The 22,109-nt window shown below is 35.6% G+C and overlaps 1 long non-coding RNA gene across 7 annotated transcripts; it reads right to left on the bottom strand.

Annotated features, from left to right (window-relative positions):
• Positions 1-16,255: 16,255 nt before the first annotated feature.
• Positions 16,256-19,299, bottom strand: LOC110890526. Of its 7 annotated transcripts, none has more exons than XR_002564533.2 (8): positions 19,139-19,299; positions 19,003-19,073; positions 18,754-18,804; positions 18,034-18,256; positions 17,842-17,898; positions 17,548-17,688; positions 16,663-16,753; positions 16,256-16,545 (listed from the first exon to the last, which is right to left on the bottom strand). It is a non-coding gene; the product is annotated as an uncharacterized LOC110890526 (long non-coding RNA). The 7 variants fall into 7 exon arrangements; XR_002564536.2 differs by having other exon boundaries at positions 17,548-17,682; XR_002564534.2 differs by having other exon boundaries at positions 18,061-18,256.
• Positions 19,300-22,109: the final 2,810 nt, after the last annotated feature.

Below are 22,109 nucleotides of genomic sequence, written 5' to 3'. Positions count from 1 at the left end.
TATATATATATATATATTATGTATTTCTGTGATTTGTTATGAGTGGATGAAGAAAAAATTGTATAATAATAAAAAAAGAATAAATAATTATGATTTAATTGAATTGAGATAGATGTAAAGGATCAAATGTAGGGTTTCGATCTAATCGTTTTCTTGTTGACTAAGTCAGGGATAATTAGGGTTTCAAATTGTTTTCTTGATGACTAAGTTAGGATTAGCAACTTAGAGCATTTACATCCAACCCTCCATTTTCACCATATATTACACCAAAAGCTACTATCTTTTCTTTTTCATTTTTAATTAAATAATACTTTTTAGAGTAAACTACCATTTTGGTCCCTGTGGTGTAGGCACTTTTGCCATTTTAGTTCAAATCTCAAACTTTTTAAATCTGCGTCCCTGTGGTTTCACTTTTAATGGCATTTTTGTCCAAAATCCAAAAACCCCCTATTTTGACTGTTGAAAGCTGATTGTTTTGTCCTTTTGTGCAAGGGCATTTTTGTCATTCTGATTTTTATATTTAAAAAAAACTATTTTAATAATTCTAATAAATTAAAACAAAATTAGTTATAAATTATTTAATATATATCTGTCTCTCTCTCTCTATCTCTCTCTCTAAAATACACATACTCTCTCTCTCTCTCTCTCTCTAAAACACACATCCTCACCACGACTTCAACCACTTACTGATGACGGAACAATTGAACAACACAGACTCTGAATCTTCCATAAACACCCATAATCACCACCGACGACGGCTTCTGAATCTTTAGAACTGTTGAACAACACAGAGCTGTGCATAAACATCTACAATCACCACCGACGACTAATCCCATCTCCTCATCCACAACACCCAAACTCCATCTTCTGAATCTGCGGCCAGTAGATTGATCCCATCTCCTCATCCACAACACCCAAACTCCATCTTCCATTTTAGTCCAAATCTCAAACTTTTTAAATCTAGGTCCCTGTGGCTTCACTTTCATTGCCATTTTAGAGAGAGAGAGAGAGTTATATATATTACATTTTAGAGAGAGAGAGAGAGAAAGAGTAAACTGCCATTTTGGTCCCTGTGGTTTATAATTACATTTTCTCTCTCTTCCACTCACAGCTACTTTCAAAATATATTAAAAAAGTATAACGGGTGAACAGTTTCCTCTCAAAGTTACAGATGAAGATAAACATTTTCTCTATCCTCTACTCACAACGACATACAACAACTTTTCATAAAATAACCCCCCCCCCCCTCACATAATTTAGGGGGTTGGATGTGAATGCTCTTAGATCCGGGTTGTTCACACAATTCACGTAACCGACAGTTAAGGGGAGCTTTTGTGGCGGATAGATAACACAACACAATATGTGTGATTTTTTTTATTTTCTTTTCTAAGGGTGTTCCTTTGAAACTTAAAAGAGAGGAATGTTCGTTTGACTTTTTGGTGGTGTCTCAAAATACAAAATAATTAAAAGTTCAACAAAATGGATTTAACCATTAAACGTTGATTGTTATTTGAGTTGGACAAGCGGGTTCAATTAAGGATTTGTTCTATTCGTGTTTTCGGTAGGCATTTGTGGTTAGTCTTGCGAGTAGACGGTTCTAATCTGAAATGTTGTTCAGAAATTGATATAAGACGATGACAAACCACCACTAATTGTGATTAAGGATAAAAACACCACAAGTTTGTAGTGCCCAATGTTGACTGCAACTAATTACAACATTTAGGCAATCAGAATCAAGGTGGTATTTCAAGTTCAGGGAATATTGCAGGCATTAGAACCCGGAGATCAACTAGTTGATGCTAAAAAAGGATGTAGCAGTACCTTTGTTACTTTACGTGAAACCGAATTGGTGTTTCAGGTTGCTCATCCGGGATGCTCTGAAAATTGGTATCCTAGGTTGAACAAGTACGAAAAGCAAAGATTGAACAATTGGATTTAGAGTTCGAATCTTCGAAGATGAAAGATATAGAATCAATTGACTTTCTAGGAGGTTGTCAAAAGGTTTAAAACATTTGAAGACAAAATTAAAAACATTGAAATTAGAGGCGAAAATCGGGTGAAATTGATGTTCCTAATAGATGAATCATCATCGAATCCCAAACCTTGTGACAACAGGGGGGGGGGGAGGAGGATTCAAATAACCATGGTTGGGGTCGTGGAGGGGTCATGGGCGAGATCTAGGTGGAAACGATACAATGGTTAGAACCGTGGGTCAAAGAGCAGGAAAGGAAGTTATCGAGCGATAGCGATGACAACTAAGAGGTGCGCTTGGAAGCAACCATCTTTGGAAGAAAGTGAAATAGCTCACTGGTCTAGCTCCATGGCAACAACAATGTATTTGCGCTCAAGTGATTCATCGAAGCGATGAGACATTAATAGAAACTTTTTCAAGTGTTCATAGCGGAACGTTCTATCAATCGGGGAAGGTTTTCGTTGACAAGACCAGGAGATATCAGAAGTGTGAATGTCGACATGGGTAACGATAATTCTTGTGAAAAAACGAACGCCTACCAGTGGAAGGTTTTCTACGTTCAGTCAATCTACGGATAGTGAATCGGTCCCGGTCTCTAAAGAACCCCCGAAGGGCTCGGGTCAAAGGAATATTGATAACCAACATAAATCAAAAAGAGGGAGAACCTGTTGCAACATACGCATCATCGTTCACGTCATCATCCACGTCATCACAAACTAACTAGGTTTGACCACAGTTAGAAAAAGCTCGGTGGTATAGTATGAAAGTTAGAATTACCTCGAAGAATTTCTTAAGTTGAGACTAATACCACCCGATAAGTGAAAGTAAGGATTATTAAAATCTAATTTCCTTTTTAAACTAGCATCTATTTCTTATATAATTTGACATATTGTATTTTTACCATTCAAACCAGCCAAGCACATCAAATATTTAAAAATTTATAAAAATCACTAATAAAATACTATAATTATAATTATTCTTCCTTTTTTCATTATTTTAATGAACTTAATTTCGAACTTCGTGATATTTGAATCCTAAGAAGCCTTTAAGTAAACAAAAATAAGCTTATTTAAAAATTCATAGTTAATTTCATATTAAAGTTATTTGATTAATAGGCAAAGGACCAAATAGGAAGTTTGATCATGCTAGTAAGCGTAGGAAGTAATCTTGTCCTTACACCTGACTAAGTAAAAACTATAAGGGGAGGGGCACTTTGGTCCACCACAATTTATTCTAACCACCATCCACCGCTGCTACTCCACCGCCCACAGCCACAACCACCGCGCTACCGCTCCACTGAATGCGATGCAACATGAGAAATCGGCTGAAACAGGTACTTATGTTCTCAAATTTCTCAAAAATTTCTACTCAAACTAAAGACGTCTCTGAATCTAACCTTCCCTTGATGTATTTTTGCTTTTAGGCAACATAATTGGTTCCAATTTCATTGAGAAATTAGTGGTACAAATTTGCACGCTAGTGACAAAATGGCTCAAAGAAAATTGCAAAACAGTTTTTATTAGAGGTTCACCAAAAACATTTAGTTATTAACAAGGCATAGTAACATCAGTTTGGACCTTGTGTTTATAACACAAGGAAATACACACATTTATTTGTGTTTTTAGTAAATTGTGTTTGTTTTTAGTCTATTGTATTTTATAACAAAATGAAAACACTTACTTTTTGTGTTTTTAGTGTGTTGCGTTTTATAGCACAGTGAAAAAATACATTTTATTTATGTTTTAATCTATTCCTTTTTATAACACAATATATGATAAAAGACAGTTTATTATACCTTTTGTCCATTGCGTTTCTGAATTATGTTTTATAACAGAATGATAAAACACATTTTTATTTGTGTTTTAGTTCATTGTGTTTTATAACTCAACATTGTGTTTTATACATCTGTGCGGGTTTTCAATTTTTTATTAAAAGTAAAGAAATTATATACTCATTTTAAAGATAAAAAATGCTCGTGTTTGTAGTACAACTTTAAAAAAAACAATGTGGTATGAAACAGTTGTTAATATTAAAAAAAAAGAGGGGTATTGGAGGAGAGGGAAATTATTTACTTTGATGGACTATAAAGCCCTTCTTCTAACTCGTGTGCCTCTTTTAAACGATGGAAATCACATTTTTAATCCCAACCATTAATTACAAATCTAGTGGTTATAATGGCTTTCTAGTCATCCTAGCTAAATCATAATTCCTATTATATCATAACCCTTGGTTAATAACATAATAACTATACATAACTAAATAATAACTATCAATAATTAAATAAGAGAGTAAAAGTGCATGACAGAGAATGATGACAAGATTCTTCACACGTTTATTAGTTATAGAGATAGAGAAAAGATGAAGATCCTCTTATATTAGGTCTGAGTTTACAAGGCTTGTGATTAATTAACAAATAAGAACAAAAAATTTTGTATTGTCAAGTAAAATAGAATAATCACAAGCAAGGAATTATTATCAACATCTGTTTTTCATTGAATCGAATTGGTTACAAGTTTTACAGAAATATTGACTCTACAAACTCCCACTTAGCCTGATCATAAACAAACAAGTCTGTTCGTATAAAAGAAAAGGTAATGTGTGTGATGTGATAAATAACTCTAACGGGAGAGATCTATTTATACTAAGTACAAAAGTTCTGTTTTTGATTGGCTGACGTCACCTTGATAGCGTGACTATTAGCATTCCTAATAGTAAAGACTCCATAGATGTTGCAAACATGTGTGGGAATCAAACATCTAATCTAACTTTGCTAAAGACTATTAAATAAGTTAATATTGTTACATTAGGAAACATATGTTGCTTAATCAGAAGGAATTTGATGAATTACTAAGTTAAGGAGAGCTTTTTTGGCGGCTATAACCTGGGTTGTTCACGTAATTCACATAACCGACAGTTAAGGAGAGCTTTTGTGGCGGTTAGATAACACAACACAACATGTGTGATTCGTTTTCTTAAATTTTCTATGGATGTTCCTTTAAAACTCAAAAGAGAGGAATGTTCGTTTGACTTTTTGGTGGTGTCTCAAAATAGAAAATAATTAAAAGTTCAACAAATTGGGCTTAACCATTAAACGTTGATTACTATTTGGGTTGGACAAGCGGGTTCAATTAAGGATTTGTTCTACTCGGGTTTACGAGAGACATTCGTGATTAGTCTTGCGAGTAGACAGTTCGAATCTAAAATGATGTTCATAAACTGATGAAAGATGATGGCAAACCACCACTGATTGTGTTTAAGGATCAAGTCAGCACAAGTTTATAGTGCCCAATGTTGACTGCAACTAATTACAACATGTGGGCAATCAGAATTAAGGCGGTATTTCAAGTTCATGGAATATTGCAAGCACTAGAACCCGAAGATGAACAAGTTGATGCTGAAAAAAGCATGTGGCAGTAGCTTTTGTGGCGGTTAGATAACACAACACAACATGTGTGATTTGTTTTCTTAAATTTTCTATGGATATTCCTTTAAAACTCAAAAGAGAGGAATGTTCGTTTGACTTTTTGGTGGTGTCTCAAAATAGAAAATAATTAAAATTTCAACAAATTGGGTTTGACCATTAAACGTTGATTACTATTTGGGTTGGACAAGCGGGTTCAATTAAGGATTTGTTCTACTCGGGTTTACGAGAGGCATTCGTGATTAGTCTTGTGAGTAGACAGTTCGATCTAAAATGATGTTCATAAACTGATGTGTAACACCTCGGAAATTTACGTCCAATAATGCATTGACACGTGGCATAGGCTTTGAATATGTGAAAACATACTTTAGAGGGACTAAAGTTGACAAACAGTGAAACTATGGAATTATAAGGGTCCAAAGTGTCAACAATGGAAAGATAGGCTCTAAAATAACCCTACATAATGTTTATAGTCTCAAACGGTTAAATCATGGATCATACAAAGCGGAAAATGTAAAAAAGTGAGGAATTACAAACTACAGGGGCTAAACGTGTCAACATGTTGAATTTATACCTCTGAGTGATCTTTTGGCAAACTCGAAGCTTTGTAATGATAAAATATACTCACGAGAATATATGATAAAAATTTCGTGAACGTATGCGAAAGTTATGATTAAAACCGTACACGAAGGGGTAAATGCGTCAACGTGAATTTTATGACTTTTCGGGTGAGCGCAAAGTGAACCGAGGACTTTGCCATGTTTATAAAAGTCCCAAGGTTCCTAAAAACCAGATTTGAGGGTCTAGACTGCTAAATAAACGAACTAAACGACGTTACAAAGATCAGGGGCTGAACTGTAAATTGCTGAAACCTGTTAAACAGGTCACCAGCTGGGACGCGGCCCGCGTGAGTGGCCTCGCGGCCCGCCTACGGGTCACCAGCGTAAAACACAGCGACCAGCTGCCAGTTTGGTCTGTTTTGCGAGTGGAAACCGACTGTAATCACCTCCTAAACTTACCAATCGACTTACATGCAATTGAGGACACTTGTAAAGGTCTCACAACACCAGTATCAACTTAAAATCAGATCAAAATCTTCATAAAAGGGGACTTGAAGTTGTAACCAAGAACACTTGCATTTTCAAAATTCACAAGATCAACTCCTGGAGCTTTCTGGATGACAAGACACCTTCCTAGTGATCTCTAAGCTTTATTAGGACTCTTATAAGTGTTCGTACCCTTCTCTAATTCGTTCTAGCTTAGTTTATTTACCGAAAGTCAATCCGTCGTAAATATAGTTTGACTTTACGATTAAACGAAAATGGCTCAGTCATTTCTCAAATTGAAAGTACCTACAAGTTGGTATTTATGTGGGAAACAAACCCTCAAAAGGGTATTTTCTGATTTCCACTCTAAGGATGATGATTGTCGAGTCAAAGCTTTTCTTAAAAAGTCAACAGAATGTCTTTTTGCAAAATCTAGCATAAATAGCAATGTAGGTCACATGCAACCTGTTTGATCATCAAAATAACTTTATAATTAATGTAAGAACATGCTTCATCATGATCAACTCGACAATTTTCAGTTAAACCCGGATCGGAACCGAAAGTCTCATAAAATGACTTTTTCTTTGACTCTCGATTAGGATCCGTGCATGCATGTTTGAGATCTGCCTTAGAGCTTATTTTGGACCATTTTTATATATGTACAACTCTCTGAGATTTTACAACTTGGTTCAACACTTATCCGATTCATATGCATGTTACCGGTTTATGCTTAAATATGACTATTTTGCCCTTTTTGCTATAAAACACGATTTTTGAAAAAGTGAAAGAGTAGAAACGTTTGTTACTGATTTATAAACTTGCACCAAAAATTTGATATCAGTTTGAGGTTCAGATTTAGAGTTATGCTCAATATCGTAATTTGAAAGCTTTATGTTAAGTAAACGGCGTAATTAACGGATAGCCTATTTAAACCCACTTTTTAATATCAAAATTTTTACCCACTGATGTTATATAATATTTTGGGATTTTTGGAGATTTTTATTTAATTTTTGGTTGATCGTATCATAGGTCTCTAGGTTTAATTCGGTAAATACCGAATTTACCCTTTAAAGCCATAAAATGAGTTTTATAAATCTTTTTGACCCCAAACCTTTTTCCACTGATTTCATTTGTTAAATAAATTATTTTAAGCATTCTGGAAATATAAAAATATCAGCTTTCTTTTGAAAATCCGGAAACGGCTCTAAATCGCCTATTTAAGCGTTTTTAACACCTAGTATGCACTATAACCATATTAAACATATAAGGTTGACACCTACTGATATTCTTAGTATATTTTTATAAAATAACAGAAAGTATAAGTTTTGAACTCAGGTTTCCAGCTTTGACACTTTTAGCCCTTGTGAAATTACCAAAATACCCCTAAGGTGCATTGTTTGATTTTAAATGATAAATTTAATATATGGGTCATACCCTACTGTTATAATATGTTAAATTAAGTATTTTTACTGTATGAATCAGACCTACAACTCAGATTACAAATTTAACTCTTTTATAATCTTTTAAATGACCAAAATGCCCTATAAAGCATAAGTTGAGTTTAAATTCATTCGGGGCATAATAGAACATAACTTACTGATATTATGACATATTTAGAGCATATTATCTCAGGGAACTTGCATATGACTCTTATGGTTTCCCGTAACGCTCTTTTAGCGTTCGGTTCGGTTTATGTAACTAGTTTGCATAAATTGACCGAAACGGGTCAAACATTATCATTTTATCTCAAAAATCCAGAATGTATTTAGCATACCCAAATTATACAAGTATTCAAACTTGTCGGGTCTAAATCACGTTCTATCCGGCCTTCGCTTAATCGTGCGTTTGTACCGTATCGTCCTTAAGGCTAACCGGTCTAAGCTTAGGCTTAAATAAAGACCCGTTAGAAGTCTAATAGGTTATTATAAACCTTTGTTCCAGAATAGAAGAACCAGTAAAAGCTACCTTCACTTGCTAGTTGTGATTTATACTTACCAAGGTAAATACTTTTAACTTATTTTCCCTATACGGGCTTGGGATACGGTATATAAAATACCGCTTGGTCCGGCATCGAATTCTTTAATCGAATAGAGGTTAAATTTATTGAGATGCCTTGTTTTGAATGTGTTTTATTGCTTAAAGCCTTTGGGGGGTTAATGACCATGTCCCGGATATCCTCGGCATTATCTTACGAGATAGCCACGACCTGAGCACGGGGTGTAGGCGTACACCTGTCAAGTGTATAACTCAACTTTTGTGGTGTGTCAATTGATCTTTAACCCGGCACGAACCGGGCTACTGAACGCATAAGTAACATGTAAATCCTTTACAAGATTATGTTGCATAATTATTCCAAGTTATAAAAAAAAAATATTTTTATGCCATGTGCATTTAAATCAATTTTCAACCTTTTTCAAAATGAGTCAGTTAAATTGTATTTACCAGTGTAAACTGACGTATTTTCCCAAAAGGTTAAGTGCAGGTACTACACGAAGTAGGCTGGCTGTCTTCTAGAGCGTCCACAATAAGTCTCGCAAGCTTGGATGACAATAAATCTGTTGAACAATATCTTATTTTCATTTTGATCCGCCTGTGGATCCGTTTCAACTATTAGTGATATTTAATATTACATTCTATTAAAGTTGAAATGAATCTATCTTTGCTTCGACTGTGCATTTATATATTGTGTTGTTTGTCTATGATGATGCCAACTACGTCACTATACTCCCCACCGGGCCCACCGGTGACACGTGGAAATTAGGGGTGTGACATGATGAAAGATGATGACAAACCACCACTGATTGTGTTTAAGGATCAAATCAGCACAAGTTTATAGTGCCCAATGTTGACTGCAACTAATTACAACATGTGGACAATCAGAATTCAGGCGGTATTTCAAGTTCATGGAATATTGCAAGCACTAGAACCCGAAGATGAACAAGTTGATGCTAAAAAAAGCATGTGGCATTAGCTTTGTTACTTTACGTGAAACCTAAAGATTTGGTGTTTCGGGTTGCTCATCTAGGATGCTCTGAAAATGCGGGATGCTGGGTTGAACGAGTACGAAAAGCAAAGATTAAACAATTGAAGTTACAGTTCGAATCTTCGAAGATGAAAGAGATAGAATCAATTGACTTTCTAGGAGGCTATCGAAAGCTTTAAAACATTTGAAGACAAAATTAAAAACACTAAAATTAGAGGCGAAAATCAGGTGAAGTTGATGTTCCTCGAATCACAAACCCTATGACAACCGGGGGGTCATATAACCATGGTTGGGGTCGTGGAGGGGTCATGGGCGAGATCTAGGTGAAAACGAGACAATGGTTAGAACCTTGGGTCAAAGGGCAGAAAAGGATGTGATCGATCGACGACAACTAGGAGGTGCGCTTGGAAGCGACCATCCTTGGAAGAAAGCGAAATAGCTCACTGGTCTTGCTCCATGGCACCAACAATGTATCTTGGCTCAAGTGATTCACCGAAGCGATGGGACACTAAAAGAAACTCTTTAAAGTGTTTGTAGCGGAACGTCCTGTTAATCGGGGAAGGTTTTCGTTGACAAGACCTGGAGATATCAGAAGTGAGAATGTTGACATAGGTAACGATAAATCTTGTGAAAAAACGATCACCTGCCAATGGAAGGTTTTCTACGTTCAGTCAATCTACGCATAGTCGGTCCCTAAGGAACCCCCAAATGGCTCGGGTCAAAGGAATACTGATAATCAATAGAAACCAAAGAGAAGGAAACCTGTTACAACATACGCATCATCGTTCACGTCATCATCCACGTCGTCACAAAATAACTAGGTTAGACCATAGTTAGAAAAAGCTCGGTGGTATAGTATGGAAGTTAGAATTGCCTTGAAGAATTTCTTAATTTGAGATTAATACCACCCAATGAGTCAAAGTAAGGATTATTAAAATATAGTTTTCTTTTTATACTAACATCTATTTCTTATATTATTTGACATATTGTATTTTTTACCATACAAACCAGCCAAGCACATCAAATATTTAAAAAATTATAGAAATCAGTAATAAAATACTATAATTATAATTATTCTTCCTTTTTTCACTATTTTAATGAACATAATTTCGAACTTGGTGATATTTGAATCCTTAAATAGAAACCTTTAAGTAAACAAAAATAAGTTTATTTAAAAAATTTATAGTTAATTTCATATTAAAGTTATTTGGTTAATAGGTATGGGATCTTTAGCTCTTAGTTCTTCAAGTTTGTTGTAGCTCTCTTTGATTATTGGCTCATCCCATCTAGCCATAGATTGCGCTTTAGCTTCTCAATCCTTGTTATTTCATCCAGAAGGGCTTTTGTAGTCCAACCAAAGAATTGAGCTCTTATGGCTGTGTAAGGCTTATTTTTCATGATATACTCCAATTAATCTTCCCTTAGTGCTTTTCTGAGCTCAGGGTTGTTTACTGGTCCTTGTGAAGCCTTTTGACTGACATCTTTGGCAAAATCTTCTAATCTATTCACTTTTGTGATTCTTCAGATAGAATTTATTGTGCCTCCTTATCATTTTTTTTCTTGCTTTTAACAGCATATATTCTTTCAGCCTATACGATCTTTAATTCCAGGTACTCTTTGACATTGGTAGGCTTTAAATATCTTTTGAGGGATGGAAAGGTAAGTTGGCTAGTGTTAGTTGTAGAGTAGAAAGATTGTATTTCTTTTCATACATTTTCTAACTCTAATGGGTCAAGTATGGTGATAGGTGGTTTTGTTGGTGGAGATGTAATGGTTAGTGTTGTGGCAGTTGTGGTAGATGGTTGAGGTGTGATGGATAATGTGTGGTGGTTGTGGTTTTGATAGGTGATGCATCAGAAGTTTCTTCATCATTATCTTGTACAATGAATTTTGTTCTCCTGGATCTAATTCGAAGTGTTGGTGTTTTTTTATGGTGGTTGTGGAAGCTTTGTTGTTGGTTTTCTTTTGATAAGTAGTCCTTTGGGAGATTTTGTGTTGGTGGTGGTGATAGTGTCGTTGTAACATCTGCATAAAAATTGAGAAAATGTCAAAAGATATGAATCAAGTGCAGTTGTAAAGAAGATCCCTAAGTGGGACACACCTCAAAGTCGAGCCTTCATCTTATTGATTGAACAGTAGTTCATACCTGAGCTCTCAAGGTCTCGCACTAACCCAGAGTATAGATATCAATATAGTATATTCACCTGTAAGACTGAATCTAGGGAATTTTTGATACGGGAGTATATTCTGAGGTGGGACACGCAAATAAGTTAAGTGCTTAAATCATTAAACTCGTATCTCGAATCAGTTGAACTGTGTGTGAAAATTTATGTGGATCGTATATTGACAATCTAAGTGAATCATTTAGAACTTAAAGTGTTTATAGCTCAACGGTGCTAGTGATTTGTCATAAACCGATTTAATCCTCTGACACGAACTCAAACAAAAATATTGTCGGTAAATATTTCTTTATTGTTTTACATTTCAGAAAAATACAAAAAGATTTTGATTCTACTTTATTTTCGACAACCGATGTCTGAGAGCTGAGTTTCAAAATCTAAGTATGCTGAACATGTTTCTGAAAATTAACAAGTTCATTAATTTGAAACTTGAAGTTTTAAATGAAAAATCAGTTTGTGAAGTCTCCAATGTCATTAATTTGGACTTGGAAGATTATTTGAGAAAGTTTTGGATACTAAAACTGTCATATTTGATGATTAGAGTCAGTTTACGGTTTTTGAACTAATTTTGTCATAACATTTGTGATTAAGGGCCAGGAAATAGTTCTTGGAAGATTTTAAATAGTTTTAAAATTGTTAAATGTGAGCGAAGTTCTCGATCTTAGAATATTTTGAGCCAGGTCACAGTTTTCTGTGAACAAACGATGTCCTGTGATATATCATATTTTAAATGCTCCAGGTTATCCATGTTAAATGCTTAGAGCTAGATTTTTGATTATTGAACTTAAATTGTCAAACATCTTACAAATAGTTTGAGATTTTTCAGATGAAAGAGCCAGACTACGATCCTGATAGCTGAGGCTAAGGGGGAGTCTGAAGACAAGCTCATAGCAAGGGGAGTGTGCGTTCAAAGAACCAGATAACTATCTTGAAAGAGCTTGTACCAGGTGTCGATCCTAGCAGCTGAAAGCACAAAAGCTTAAAGCAAGGGGGAGCCTGAAGGAGAATAAAGGGAGAGTCTGTTGTGCTGAACACTTCTGGAAGACTCGGAGAGAGACAAAAAGCTACGAGATTGACTGCAGTAATATCTAAGGGGGGGTCTGTGAGTGCATAATGTCTATCACTTCCGTCAATCACGTACCGTAGCTTAAACAGATGATACAAGACTGGTATTGAAGAGAATAGTGCATGATATGAAGCTAAAGTAGCTTCGTATGAAGCCAGCAGCTTCGTACGAAGGGAGCATTCAAGGCTTCTTACAAAGCCAGTAGTCTATATATAGGAGTCTTGTGTTTGTCATTTGTAACTTTTGGGCATTCTTGAGGCGAAGCTCTGCCCGTTTGATTTCGTGGTGTAAACATTGTTAAATCAGTAATAGAAATCATTGATAATTACGTCTTCGTGTTCCATCCATACACGTGATTGGATTCCGCACAACTCATGTGTTCGTATGCATTCAGCGGTCAAGGAATCAATCCAGATCCTGAATTCACACAAAGTGACTTGGATTAAGATGTTTAAGTCCTTGGGATGTCAATGGTGAAGCCTTGGAGATAAAAGGCAAACGAGTTATGATCCTAATGGATGGAGTTAACTATGGTTTTGAGACCTTCCTATAACCGATGGTTTTGGAATGGTGAAATAAAATTTCATTATTGGGTCTAAACTAAGAAACAAATGTTCGAAAGAGATAGTGCATTATCTCTTAAGGCTGTGAAGAATCAGAATGATGTAACTTTTGTCCACATGCTAGAGTATTGTGGTCTAAAGCATGCTAGACCAATACTTGTTAATTTATATGCTCGGCGGAGATTAAATTATTTTTAAACATTCAAAATATGTGATGACATAAGAACGAATTTTGTGCTAAAACAAAACTATAAATATAACTTCACTTTAGTCCAAAGGGATAACTTGGGAGGACCGAATAAATAGATCATTTATAATGATTCCATCCGGTCTCGTATATGAAGAACTCATATAGCTCAGAAGCTCTTATAAGAAATATTAATCTGAGTAGAGTAATATAATTGGACGACTGCATTGACAAAAGATATGGATAATTTTATCCTATCACGCGGGTCTAAAAAGTCATCAAGAGTGGTATTACTCAAAACTTAATTAAAATGCAAGCAATGAGGGGGAGGAGCCATTAAAAAAACAAACCCTTTAGGGGGTATGTAGAAACGGTAGTTGAGAAGTTTTCTCAAACTCGAAGTGAAAGGGGGAACCTTTCATCACCCCATTTGGATGCTATTCAATTACACTTAAAAATGGGGGATGACTTGCATTTGAATATGCAATGGTTGGCAATAAGGACTTTAGCAATCCTAATATATATTGCAAACACATGACCAAGTGGAGTACACAATGGTTAGATGGAGTCAATCGAGTAGATTGGATTGGAATGCCAATTGGTTAGATTCAAAATCTAGTAAGATGTCAATTATGACATACCAAAGCCATGAATTGAGTTTCATGTCATAAACAAAGTTAAGATACATAACAAGATCCAAGATCAGATCACGAGTTATAAGTCTTACGAATTGACTAAAGGGCAAAATTGACTAGTAAGTCAAGAACACGTTAGAACAACTGATTTAATTGAAATTTATTGACATAACAAAGTCAAAGATAATTTTGGATCCAACAACCAGTGGGTTGATAAGAGATCAAGTTGTGGAATGGGACTAAAGCCATGAAAAAAGGGACATGAGGGAAACCTAATCTAGTTGACTAGAGATCCAAGGAATTAACCGAATGGTAATCACTGTGGGGGCAAAGCTAATATATATGTTTATATATGAGCTAGTATATATATTTATATCTCCCCTAAACTATAAAAGGGTGTTTAAATGCATCCTAGTCAATTCCTATAATATTCAGTGACATTATTGTAAGGTTAAGCATAATATGTGGTTAAATGATTTGTGTAAATCATAATAAACCATAATGCTTTTAATGATTTAAAGGGAAATCACCTATGTTGGAGAGAATGTGGTCGCTTCGAATGGAATTAGGGCATGACTCCTAGAGCTCCCGCAGAACTAGGAAAGTGCTCCATGACCATTATTGGAGATGAAAAATAAGGAGATGGCCCGGCTAGGGAAACTGTTGTGTGAATGTATATTGTCATTTACACAAATGGGAGGTTGTTCAAGGACTTCACGTCTACAAAACCCTAGTAAGCTAAGTATGCTTCAACGGGGAATTTTTTGTGTTTTAATCGATCTCCATTCATGTGGGGGATTGTTGGAAATTTTAGTGAAAATGAGTTTTTCCCTAAATATTTTAGACATCAATAATAATATTTATATGTGTTGTATAAATAATTATTTATGGGTTGTGTTCTATGTTGTGAAAGCTTCATAACGAACCAAACAATGTCCAAAATGGAGCTAAGATGAATGAGATATTGAAGCTTGAAGTTGTATGTTTGGAACACATAAAAATGAGAAAAATGGATTAAGCTTTGTCAACTTGTCCCACATAGGTGGGATAACAAAACTTGAAGTGGTTTATAAGGAGGAGCACTCCTTGTATATTGTTTCCTTAAAGGCAAACACTGGTGGGACCAGAATTAGGGTGCGCGACACCCTGATTCGAGCACGCGTGTGGTGTGGGCGATGGGCGCAATGTGGCGCGCTTTGATGGCACACACTTGCAACGCCGCATGAGATCCACCTTTGTATTTTTGTCCGTGAGCGCGTGGTCAGGTTCATGGCGAGTGGCAGCTCAGCTTAGGGCGCACCTTGGGTGGCGTAGGCGCATGGGGCAAGTTCCATATGCGTCTCTCATTGACTACGGCGGATGAGCAGTTTGCACGCGAGTCTAGAAGGCGTAGGACCTTCGGCTTCCGAATAACGCGGGTAGACGGACTTTACGTGGCGCGACACGAACTGCCTGTCAGATATTAGCCTTGGCGCAGGTCCGCCTACACACACGGGGAACCAGTCAAACTAGTCAACCTCTAGTGAATTAATGTCTAAGCGGTTTCAACACGTTTAATTCTGTCATGAATGAGTATGACAGTTTCGTTGACCATATGAATTCCATTTTAATATAATTAAATCCGGTTTAATACAAGATTTATTGCCTCGTTCATTACATGATTAAAGACAAGGAATGTTTCAACTTTTTGTGAATGTGTATATATGAACCTTGGGTTCATATTTTGAGGATATACGAAATGAGAGGATATCATAAAAGCTATTAGAATCATTCACAACATATTTTAGAGGAGTACTTTAAAATCACTACAAGAAAAAAGACTTTTTGCGACGAAGCAAAAAAGGCTTTTCGCGACTAAATTTCGTCTCGATAGGCTATGGCGACGACATTTTGTCGCAATAGGGTCGTTCCTATTGCTCGGTCGTATTAGGCTGTTTTTTCGTCGCTATACACGGCGTCGCAATAGGTTGACCTATAGAGACTAAATTTCGTCGCCATAGGTTTTTAATATTTTTTAGAGCTTTCATCTGTAGAGACTAAATTTCGTCACAATAGGCTTTAATGTTTTTTTTTAATATGTCACCTATAGCAACCCAATTTCGTCGCTATAGTTGTAAGGAAAATTCATATTTTTTTGATTTTTTAAAATTTTCCAGGTTTCCCAAATAAAAAAAAGCTGTAAAATCCAAAATAAACTAAAGATTATAAAGCAAACTATGTTCAATTCTAATATAAATAACCGTGACAAGTAAATATTTCATTCGAATACATTCTTCCAAGTAAAACAAAACTAACATATACAAGTTAGTGTTATCAATGTCGCGCGTTGCGCGAGTGGCGTCCATGTTTCCGAAAAAGTGTTGGAGCCTTGGCCAATCACGTACCATTGGGAACAACTAAATAACAGAAGTACTTCTAACATGGCTTTGTAGTATTAACCTTTGGGCTTCTTCTACAAGCATGTTGGTTAAACAAAGACCCCCCTTGAGAAGCTGTATGCAAACAGTGGTCAAATATATAAGACCAGCTAACATTAAATGAAAAATAGCATACAAAGTTACAAGATGAACAATCACAAACAAAGGTATGTATTAACATGTTCTTCTTACCTTAGAAACCTTGTGAAGCCCTGGCCTCATCTCATCGGATTCAGATCGACCTAAAGCAACTTGCATAACTTTGTTTGATCCTTAGGAAAATCTGAAACATCAAAGATAACAGAAAAAACATATATATATTATAACTTGATATCATATATCACAGAGCCCAAAACATGACACGGAAATAGAGTTAATAAAAGTTGTTTTATATGGTCAACCCCTTTAACTGGTTTACAGACCGTAAATGCTTTGAGTAATAAGTAGGGGTGTAAATGATGCGCAACGGCTTGAGAGCTATCCCGGATCGGATCGGTAAAAGGTCGAACGAGTCAAGCATTAACAAGTCCGAGCCCGAGCTCAAGCCTGAAATATGACTCGTTTAGCTATCGAGCCCGAGCTCGAGCTTTTCATACAAAGATCCTTTAGGCTCGCGAGCCTAAACGAGCCTAAACATAATTTTATATCAATTTTATACATATATTATATAACATTGGTGGGCCGAGCTCGAGCCGAGCTTTGACTCGTTTAAGCTATATTGAAGCGAGCTCTAGCCGAGCTTGGAACTCGTTTAAAATTGTTCTTAAATAATCTCGAGCTGAGCCGAGCCAGACTCGAGCTTTGGATTTTACTTACAAGCCAAGCGCGAGCTCAGAATTTTAGGCTCGAACCGAGCCGAGCTCGAGCTTCACAAAAACATCACGAGCCGAGCTCGAGTAGTGGAAGGCTCGGGCTTGATCGGCCTGGCTCGTTTACACCGCTAGTAATAAGTGATCGGACGGACCGTATACGGGCTGATGTCTTTGACAAAAGCTCATCAACTCAACCCACAAACCCAATGTCACCCCTACTTATAATATTATTCAGTAAATTAATAAAATTAAACATTTTAAGCACCTGCTGGTGGATTTAAGTTGTTCTCTGAACTGCTTAAACTTCAAATTCCTGGTTAAACATTTTAAGCACCTGTTGGTGTGATTCTTGTTTCAAATGGATTTTCATCAAAGATCTATAGTAAAATCCAACTCTAAGCTGCCACTATAAATGAATTATTTAGAACCAAACAGATAAATTAGCCAAATGTAAATCACAAATCTATATCTAAAATTATTGGTACTTGATAATTATAAGCATCCAAGCGTAGTTGCTCAATTGCAAAACCCAAATAAATTTCAACAAAATCAAACATACCTATTCTTGAATTCCGACCAAATTCGAGCAGCGTTGTCCATATTTCAAGGCACCATGCTAATTTAGAACAAAAATAAGCAAAATAAAAAAAACGCACAAGTGCATAAAAAGGACGCAATATTCAACTAAACAAAACCAAACAAAATCATTCTCTAAAAGTAAAATTCAGGCTGAAAGTAGGTCTGTTGTTACCAAAACCGTAGAAAAGTTAGATCTTACTTTGGCGCCCCCACCCTCATCGATTGCTGCTCACCATAAAAACAGCTAAAAACGGAGCGAAGAGAGGCAGATTTTCTCTGCCCCTTTGGCTTGGAAAGCGAGAGTGAAAGCCAATGGCACTGACGTGAGGATGGCAGCGGTCTCGTCTAAATCAGGAGATTGATTAATGGTTCAGCGGTCAAGGGTCACATGAGTTCTGAAATCAGATCAAGTATGTTAGAGCAAGCCATCCTAAGCATCATACTTGTAGTTTCTAAATTTCTTTGCCAAACAACGATTGTTTATCAGAAACATATCACAATGTCAATTTTCTATGATATATGTTCACGTGAATTGTGAATTACTCATGTGGAATATCAAATTTTTGTACGGTATAACAGAAACAGATCACCATAAAAGCCTCGCTGATAAATAATTTGCTAAGTTGGTTACATATGTCACACACGAAATTTATAGGCGAACTTTTTTTTTTTACTAAGTTGTCGGGTTATGCGTTAATACCTTCGGATCCCGACCATAATTCAACAGATGGAACCAAACATTAAGCCATCCAATTGATTTACACAGTTTCATATAATGTGAACCTAGAAAATACTTAAACTTGGGATTAAGAGCTAGACCCTTATCATGGTCCATTTTATCTCAAAATACAAATTCCAAAATAATTTTTATTAAACCAGTAGGATAACTCACAATCGATTTTGGAAGTCCACTTATCAGCAACTCATTTGCGATACACCTATTCTGAAAAAAGGAAAACCCACAAATACCCACAATCATGTCGTTGAAACCCTCCAAAAAGAATTAATTTGGTGAAAACAAATCAGAACTGAACTCGGAGCGAAGAACCATAAAAGCCCCAAAACAAAAAGTACCTACAACTGAACTCACTGAAAAATACCTAAAAAATAGCAAGTCAAGTTTAGGGTTAGGATTACTTACAGCTGAACTCACGCGACAAACTAAATTGTTGTTACGTTCGGTTCGTTTTCTTGCCGGAAATCGCCAAAAATCTGTAAAAAGAGAAGTATTAAACCCTAAACGAATGGAAACAACACAAAAGAGAGTTGGAGCTTACGAGTTACGAATGACAGCGGTTGTTTCTTGCCGGATTTCGCCGGAATAATGCCGGAAATCTTGACGGCAGTAGTTTATTGATGGAGCATATGAGTGGGTTTAGGGATGAGTAGGAAATCACAATGGACCTGTTTCATTTGGTGTGTTGTTTTTAATATATCAAAATTAATGAATGCTTCTATGTATAGAAACGATATTTAGTTGCAATAGGTTAACAATTTTTTTTCCTTTTTAATCTTAATATGTTTGGGTTAATAAAAAAGTAAATATTAAATAATTTTCATCTACAGAGACGAAATTTCGTCTCAACACATATTTCCCCAAAGCGGGATAATTTCCCCCCAACCCGCCAAACCTATCGCAACCAATTTACGTCGCCATAGGTTCTGAAAAATGAAATTTTGTGAAAAACTTATAGCAACCAATTTTCGTCTCTGTACATGACCTTCTGCGACGACTTCATTTCGTCGCTAAAGGGCTTGTCGCAAAAAGCCCAGTTTCTTGTAGTGAATATATACAACTTCTTTTCTGTATTTTCTAAAAACACCAAATTATACGTGGTGTAATCTTAGGCACGAGAGCCATCTCCAGCAGTACAACTACTGATTCGGTTGTTGTATCCTGGAAACAGACCGTCTGAGAAGAGCCACGAAATCTATTTTAATGGCCTCGTGTCAAACACGATACTCAACCAAAACCGTCAACGAATTGTTGCTTGTCTTGCAGCGGAGTTTCGAATAAGAATGTGTGGTTGAAGTTTTCCAAAGGCGTCGATTTGAATAAAAATTGGTACACTGGATTTGTATTTTATTTATTTTTTTGTATAGTTTTGTAACTAAATTGTACTATCATATTTTCTATATTTTCTATGAATAACAAGGAGAGTCTAGTTATTATATATTTTGTAATATATTTTAATAAAAACTTAACATAATTTCTACAAAGTAAACAACCTAAGGTGTATATCTTGTCCTACTCCTGCTTTCCCAGTAATTAATTGTGGATTAGGTATATTACCACGTGAAAAGGAAAAATAAAGTGGTATAGTAAATCTAGACCAAGGAAAAAAGCATCCTGTTAAATTAATATAATCCTCTCATCTCTTCATTTTTTGTGCAATTAATGTTATATTATATAATAGCATGGTCAATCTGTGCAATTAATGTTATATTATATAGTAGCATGGTCAATAAGTCGTTGTTTTCATTTTTAGCCCCCTAAAACACGCCACACAATCTGGTTTTACCATTGTAGAGCTCGTATTTGAGACTCGTTATTTGAACCGGTTAAAAATAGAAAACGTAGTGATGATATGTCAATGTTGTTTTAGATGTTTTTGAAGAATTGAGATAATTTTTTCTTCTAATTTGGAAGCTAACTAGACAGGTTTTTGAATGTTTTAGATCTCCCTATCCTGGACAATCGAACTGGGATATTCATATGAATGTTTTAGATCTCCTTATCATCTCTTGTAGTACACACGACATCGAACCACATCCGCGGCCATTACAGGAAAGACTAGTTGGCAAAAGCGACACGAACCCCATTCTGGCGGCTAAAGACTCGTTGGTTCCATGAAAATGTATTTGAAGCTGTAAAGTTTCAACATTATAGTATTTAGCCGGTCATTACAGGATAGAATAGTTGGCCAAAGCGACAGAAACATATTTTACTCAACTTTTTTTGACTTTTTGCATTTGTCTTCTTTTTGGTCCATATATTCAGCACAGTACACCACAAATAACTAAAAGGTTTCGCTAGGAGTTAATTACCAACCCACCAACCCCGTGTTCAGATGTATTAAATATATTAGATGATTTAAACCTAGATAATTGGATTTTTGTTGGGAATGTTAAAGTTATTTCCAAATTATAAATTAGCAACAAGTTGTTGTTTAACGGTTTTGTATTCCATGCATTGGGAGTTTTCAAAAATATTTTTAAATTTTCACTCCTAACTCAAAGAATTTCACGTTTTGCATTTGGACCCCTTTGATTTTTTAACTATTAACCTAAAGTTTTTTTTTATCTTTTGCAATTTAACCACAACATTTTTTTATTTTCAACTTTATTTCCCGATACTTTTTATCTTTGGCAAATCTTTTCGATTTACGTTTCGTTCTAATTTTTTCGAGTTAACACGCAACAAAACGTCTATCTTTCCCTGTTTGACGTTTTTTCGTCTATTTTTCCCTTTTGACAGGTTCGTCGCAAAACGTCTATCTTTCCCCGTTTGACAGATTCGTCGCAACGCACGGGTTCTAGATCAACTTATTTATTCTTTTCTATGTTTTACGTTTTGCTCTAATTTCATCGCATTAACACGCCGCAATGGGCGTGCGTGGTTCAACAATCTTACGTCTGCTTTTTATCCGGTGTTATTTTGTCCTTTTTATTTATTATAGTTTTTACGAGTTTTTTCGATGTTGGTGGCCGCTGGTAGTGATGTGACATTGGTGCTACTGCGCCCGTTTTTACAAACGTTTTAATCTATTAACTTTTTTAATAATAATATTTTCGAGTTTAACTCTATATATCCTTTAATTAAAAAACTAAATTTTACGTGCACGTTTTTATGTACATGTTGGTATAAATTCGATTTGCTCTACATTTCAACGAAAACTTATCTGGAAATGAGTCAGGTCTGATATAATATGTTTTCATTTAAAAAACCATTTTTAAGTGCATGTTTTATGTACGTTTTGGTATAAATTCGAGTTGGTCTACGTTTCAACGTAACCTTTTTTTAAAAATGAGTCAGGTCAAATATCATATGTTTTCGTCTTTTTATGTATGTTTTGTAAATTTTGTTTGGAACCGAGTGGAGTCAAATTGTGCTTTTCCCCCCTTTTCCAAAAGCTGCAATTAATCGCTTTTGATTACACGTGTCGGTTTTTCCTTTATACCCGTTGATGTTTTCAATGTATGAGTTGGGTCACATATAATATGTTATGATTGTACGATATAAACTCG

Source organism: Helianthus annuus, chromosome 11 (genome assembly GCF_002127325.2).
Source record: "Helianthus annuus cultivar XRQ/B chromosome 11, HanXRQr2.0-SUNRISE, whole genome shotgun sequence".
In the NCBI taxonomy this organism is placed as follows: domain Eukaryota; kingdom Viridiplantae; phylum Streptophyta; class Magnoliopsida; order Asterales; family Asteraceae; genus Helianthus; species Helianthus annuus.
Note: the sequence above shows the minus strand (reverse complement) of the source record. Positions and strands in the feature narration are given on the sequence as shown.